The sequence below is a fragment of the Mirounga angustirostris genome, unplaced genomic scaffold (assembly GCF_029215605.1).
Source record: "Mirounga angustirostris isolate CCGP_5_RB_7025 unplaced genomic scaffold, mMirAng1.0.hap1 SCAF_13, whole genome shotgun sequence".
Lineage (NCBI taxonomy): Eukaryota > Metazoa > Chordata > Mammalia > Carnivora > Phocidae > Mirounga > Mirounga angustirostris.
In genome coordinates, this window is record NW_026991721.1 from 12,125,562 (window position 1) to 12,132,114 (window position 6,553).

Below are 6,553 nucleotides of genomic sequence, written 5' to 3' on the forward strand. Positions count from 1 at the left end.
AGAAACATAATCACTTTATACCCACTACCCAGCTTTGTCAAATATTAGCTTTTGACAATTGTTACGGACTGAAGGTTTGCATCTCCCCAAAGTCCTATGTTAAATCCTAATGCCCATTGTGATGGGATTAGGAGAAGAGGCCTTCGGGAACGAAGTTGGTCATAAGGATGGAGCCCCTATGAATGGGATTCATGCCCTTATTAAAGAGACGCCAGAGAGTTGTCGTGCCCTTTTTCCACCATTTGAGAATACAAGAATTTGGCAGTCTGTAACCCAAAAGAGGGTTCTCACTGGAACCCATCCAGGCTGGCTCCCTCCTCCCTCCTCAGAATTCCAGCCTCCAGACCGTGAGAAATAAATCTCTGTTGTTTATAAGCCACCCAGTCAACGGTATTCTGTTACAGCTCCCTGAACTAGGACAGCAATATTTACTTAAGATCTTTTTTTTGAAAAAATACAATTAATAAGGGGCACCTCAGTGGCTCAGTCAGTTAAGTGTCTGATTCTTGGTTTCGGCTCAGGTCATGGTCTTGTGCTCATGAGATCGAGCCCCAGGTCAGGCTCTGCACCCAGGGTGGAGTCTGCTTCAGATTCTCTCTCCCTCTCCCTCTCCCTCTCCCTCCTCCCCCTCTTCTTTCTCCCCTTGTGCATCTGCTTTCTCTAAGAAATAAATAAAATCTAAGAAAAAAAAGTAATGATAGATACATGATAGAAAGATAATAGATAGATAGATAGATAGATAGATAGATAGATAGATAGATAGATAGATGATAGAAACAATGCAGGTGCAGTTGAGGCCCTCTGTTTATCCATGTCTGTCCCATTAGCCTCACCCCCTCCTCACAATTAACGAATATCATAAATTGGGAATTACCCCATTCATGCATGATTTATATTATTTGCTATCCATAAACATTATGTTGTTTTGTTTTGCATGCCTTTAAAATGTATATAGATGGTATCCAGCTCCATATATCACTTCGTAATTGGCTTTTTTCGCAGAATATTTTTACTTTATTTATTTATTTATTTGACATAGAGAGACTGAGACTGACCACAAGCAGTGGGAGCAGCAGAGGAAGAGGGAGAAGCAGACTCCCCGCTGAGCAGGAGCCTGATGTGGGGCTCGATCCCAGGACCCTGGGATCATGACCTGAGCTGAAGGCAGTCGCTTAACTGACTGAGCCACCCAGGCACCCCCAGAATATGGTTTTTAATATTTTTTGTTGAGGCGCCTGGGTGGCTCAGATGATTAAGGATCTGCCTTCAGCTCAGGTTGTAATCTCCGGGTCCTGCTATCAAGCCTGGCTTCAGGATCCCTGCTCAGCAGGGGGTCTGCTTCTCCCTCTGCTCCTCCCCCCTGCTCATGCTCTCTCTCTCTCTCAGATGAATAAATAAAATCTTTAAAAATATATTTGTTGTTATACTTGCATCTCTGGTTCTTTCATTTTAATTTCTATGTATATTACATTGTATTAACAAAACCCCACAATTTCCTTATTCATTCTCTTGCAGGTGCGCATTTAAATTGTTTCTACATTTTGCTATCCCTAACAATGAACATTTTTATACACATCACATCCTGCACCTCTGCCAAAGGCTTCTAGAGCAGTGAGTGGTTCTCAAAGTGTGATCCGGCTAATAGCAAGAGCATCACCAGGAACACGTCAGAATGCAAATCCTCGGCCCCCGACCGACTGCGTTAGAAACTCTGCAAGTGGAGCCCAGAGAGCTTTGCTTTAATGATACCTCCAGGTGATTCTGAGACAAGCTGAAGTTTAAGAACTGCTTCTCTAGGATGTACACCTAAATGAGCATCTCCCACATCACTAAATATACCAAATTGCTCTCTGAAGAGGTTGCCCCAACTATATTCCCACCAGCAGTGCCTCAAAGCCCCATGTTTTTTATTTCAGTGACTATTTTTTTATGTTCAAATATTCTAATTGGCCTTTTTTCGTATCTCTCCATTCTTATTTTCAGCCTATTTTCCCATAATTTTTTATTATTTAATGTAAGTTTTGATTTCATTTATTTCTTTGAAATAATCCATATATTTACTCTAAAGCCTTGTCTGATTGTTCTGTAAAATCAGTTTCTTCTGAAGCAAATCCATGTTCTGATTGTTGGTTTGTTGACTGCTTTTCTCAGTATTAGCTTTTATTTTTTAAGATTATTTATTTATTTATTTGAGAGAGAGAGAGAGAGCACGAGCGGGAGGAGGAGCAGAGGGAGAGGGAGAAGCAGACTCCCCACTCAGAGGGGAGCCAAACATGGGGCTCCATCCCAGGGCCCTGAGATCATGTCCTGAGCCGAAGGCAGATGCTTACCGACTGAGCCACCCAGGCGCCCCTCAGTATTAGCTTTTATCCATCAGTTTTTTACTTGATTTACAGTCTAACTGGGATATGAGGTGGTGTGTTTGTTTCAGTTCTCTCTCTCTTTCTCCACCTCCTCTCCTCCCCTCCTCCCCCCTTCTCCTTTACCTCTATATTCAATTATCCTATTGAGCAGCTTTGGGGCTCCCCAGTCAAAGTCCAGGTCTAGTAAGGGCAGCAACAGGAACTGTCCTGCAGAGCCAGTGGGCTGTGGTCAACCCAGGCTGGGTCAAGGGGAAGCTTGACTCAGCACTTGGTCACAAGGCTGTTTCATCTTTCTCTCCCCGCCTGGAGCTGGATAGGAGCCATTGCTCCTTCAGCATTTGGCAGCAGGTTTATTTCTAGCCTCCTCCCCTGAGGGTGGGAGGTAAGGAATGAATACCACGCTAGCCCAGGGCTTCAGTCAGGGAGCCTACCTCTGCTTCCCCATATCACAGGGAATACTTTTTTTTTAGAGAGAGAGAAGGAGAGTCGGGGGGTGGGGAGAGGCTGAGGGAGAGGGAGAGAGAGAATCTCAAGCAGACTCCATGCCCAGCGCTGGGCCTGACGCAGGGCTTGATCTCACAACCCTGAGATCATGACCTCAGCCGAAATCAAGAGTCAGATGCTTAACCGACTGAGCCACCCCAGCTCCCCTCACAGGGAATACTTTTGACTCATGACCACCACTGACTGCCTCTGCATTCCAAACCCTGCCAGTCCACCCACCCTTTCAGGCCTGATTGCTGTTTGTGTTTTTCTGTGCCAGCTGGGATCTTCAAAAATGCTTGTATTTAAGCCTCACCATGCCTTCTTCTGTTTTCTCTTTTTGTTTTAGCCAGTACTGCTATGTTTGTGGAGCACAGGGGATTCTTGAAGCATGCGTTCCGTCTCGATCTGGCTGTCAGCAGGTACTGTTAAAGCTAGAGAGTTGGATTGTGTAAATCTCAAGCACGGTCAATATCTGGATGCCCAGAGTGGCTAGACCGAGTCATCCGTGATAATGAACGCCCCTCAGCCAGGCTGAATTTTGTCTCCATCTGTTACATATAACTGAAGCCCCAGGCGTACAAGAGGCAGTCAAATCTAAAGATTAACTGAATCTATGCTGAATATTCAGAATTCAAACAATAATAGAGTAGAAATCAATAGAATTGAGATAAAAGTTTGAAGTTAACTCGTTTTAGAAAAATCTGTTCCTATGATACACAACTGTAGAACCTCGCAGTGTTGTAGAGAGGACTAAGGTGGGGGAGGCACTTAGTACAAGCCTTAGTACGTCTTAGGTCCATAAGGATGCACCTGGTATCAGGATGCACTACAAAGGGGCCAGAGGATCTATTGGGTATAGAGGTCTTTAGAGGATCAACAGGAAGAGAGAAACAAAAGGGAACAGGAAATGTTCCCAGCCGACAGAAGGAAATTTTTTCCAGCCAACAGGAGGAAAGGATTAAAAACAGAAAAAAGATTATTATCACCAATGAAATGAAGTTTTCCTCCCTTCTAGTAACCTTCACCCTGTACACCATAAACAAGGAATTTCTAACATAAATCCACAGGCTTTGGAAATCCAGAGAAGCTACTAGGAAGACAACATATTAGACCCTCTGGAATGTATTAGTACATTCTACGAGAGCTGGGATTTATGTGTTGTTCATAGATCCCTGCCTAGGGCACAGTGAGCGTTTAATAATTGTGGAATGAAAGAACAGATGAAAATGTTTGTTGTGGCAGATCCCAATGCGAGCATTTGTGAGGATGAATTTATATTGTGCATACAGAGGGGTAGCAAATCAGCAGAGGAAATATTCTCTCAGCCTCCAAGATTCAGTGTAACTCCAACGCCAAAAGGAAAGACTCAAACCAAATAAACATACGTCCAACACCGGCCATGGGGAGGATCAGAGCAGGAGCATTCTCTCTGCATGTGGGTTTTCTTATTTGTAAGCTACTTAACAGCACTTCCCGTGGTGTAGTTTTGAGGAGGCTTTAGGATTACGCGTGCGTCATCCGCATAGAGTTGGGTATATGCATTAGGGTACTCTAACACCTCCATCAGAGTTGCTGCTCTTAAACATTAATCAGAAAGAATATTTACTAGTCCCGACTATATTCTCAGCACCTGGGAATCAGAGAGGATGGGGTGTGAAATGTCAAGAAGAGAGGGCAAACGCTGTAACCTTTGAGGCTGTGGGCACCCACAGGGTTCATTTCGGGACCTTCTCACTTGTCGTAACTGAGCAAGTCAGGAGAGGGCAGCAAAGAGCTGCAGGGCTGGACGGAAGAGGAAGGAGCCTTCCTCTCTGCGAGGTTCTGGCCCCAGGAATGTAGGATAAGCGCTGAAACCCAGCCAGGAGTCAGGACCCTGGCACTGTTCATTCTGTTCAGCCACTGGCTTGCGGTGTGACCTTGGATAAGACACGTCACCTCTCTAGCCTTCATGTCTCAATCTCTAAAATGAAGATAATTAGGTCTCAAGACTGTTGTGAAGCTTAAAAGAACTGGAAGAACTGCGGAATTCCACAGTAGAGTTGCCTGAGGGCAAGGACGGGAGACACACACACACACACACACACACACACACACACACACACATGCTCTAGACCCGAAGCTGGGGACAAGAAAAGAGCTGACTTTGGGAATTACATAAATATGGTTTTATGGTTTTGGTGGTGTTGTCGTTTTAAATAATAAGGCATATGTTCTAACCAAAATATAGGTACAATTCCCCGATGGTACACTTATTCCCTTTGACCCTCAGGCACATGCAGCCTAAGAAGTGCCTGAGGCGAGACCATGCTTTTTGTTCCCAAATACCATTTATTCTCCTCCTTCCTGGGCACATGGAAGAATGGTTCTGGCCAAGAAAGAACAACAAGAGATGGCTGTCACTTCCAGGCTGAAGCAGTAGAAAGCCCCTATGTGACCCTCCAGCTTTCCTCGTCTTCTACCAGCCGGACCACTTCTTGACAACAGGCTTTGGATACTTAATATGAGGGAGGAAAAAAACTATGTTGTGTTAAAACAGATATATTTCCAAATGTATCCAGCACCTGACCACTTCTTAATCACCTCTATCGCTACTGTATCCAGGTGCTGGATACATTGGGGGGGCACCTGGGTGGCTCAGTCATTAAATGTCTGCCTTCGGCTTGGGTCATGATCCCAGGGTCCTGGGATGCTCCCTGATCCGCGGGAAGCCTGCTTCTCCCTCTCCCACTCCCCCTGCTTGTGTTCCCTCTCTCGCTGTGTCTCTCTGTCAAATAAATAAATAAATAAAATCTTAAAAAAAAAAAAAAAGACAGATATTTGGTATCTATATGTTATTGCAGCATAGCTGAGGCTATTCTGACTAAAATGGTAACAGACAGAAAAAAAATGTTTAAAAAGGAAGCATGTATAGCAATATTAACGTAATGAGATAGAACTCGAGGCCAAAAAAAAAGCAACTGATTTTACAATGTCATTTTCTTTTTTTTTTGTTCTTTTCTTTTCTTTTTTTTTTTTTTTTTTTGAGAGAGAGAGAGTGCAAGCAGGGGGAGGGACAGAGGGAGACAGAGAGAGAACCTCAAGCAGGCTCCATACTCAGCACAGAGCCCAATGTGGGACTTGATCTCAGGATGCTGAGATCACAACCTGAGTTGAAATCAAGAGTCGGGTGTTCAACTGACTGGGCCACCCAGATACCCCTTACAATGTCATTTTCTACTGAGTAAAGATGCATGCCACCAAGAAGATATGCCATGATGCCTTATGAATTTAAGCATATAAGTTCAAATTTTTACAAAGAAATTCCATTAAAAATGTAAGGAAAGATGGCCTCCCTGAAAGGAGAGTCAGAGGGGAAGCCATTGAAGAGGTGTGAGCAGAGAAAGGGCATGGTATGACTTGAGTTCTAAAAGGATTGCTCCTGCTCTTGAAGTTTTCAAAACAGACTGCAAAGGGGCAAAGGCAGAAGCAGGGAGACTAGTGAGGAGACTACTGCAATAATCCAGATGGAAAATCTCAGTGGCTTGGATCGGAAGAGTAGCGATAGAGGTGATTAAGAAGTGGTCAGGTGCTGGATACATTTGGAAAGGACAGACAATAGCCATTCTTGGCAGACTGGGAGTCTTCAGCTTCTGGATCATATTGAAAGCAGTATTAGACCACATGAATGTGCCTAGGGAGTGATCGTAGGTTAAGAGAAGAGTAGT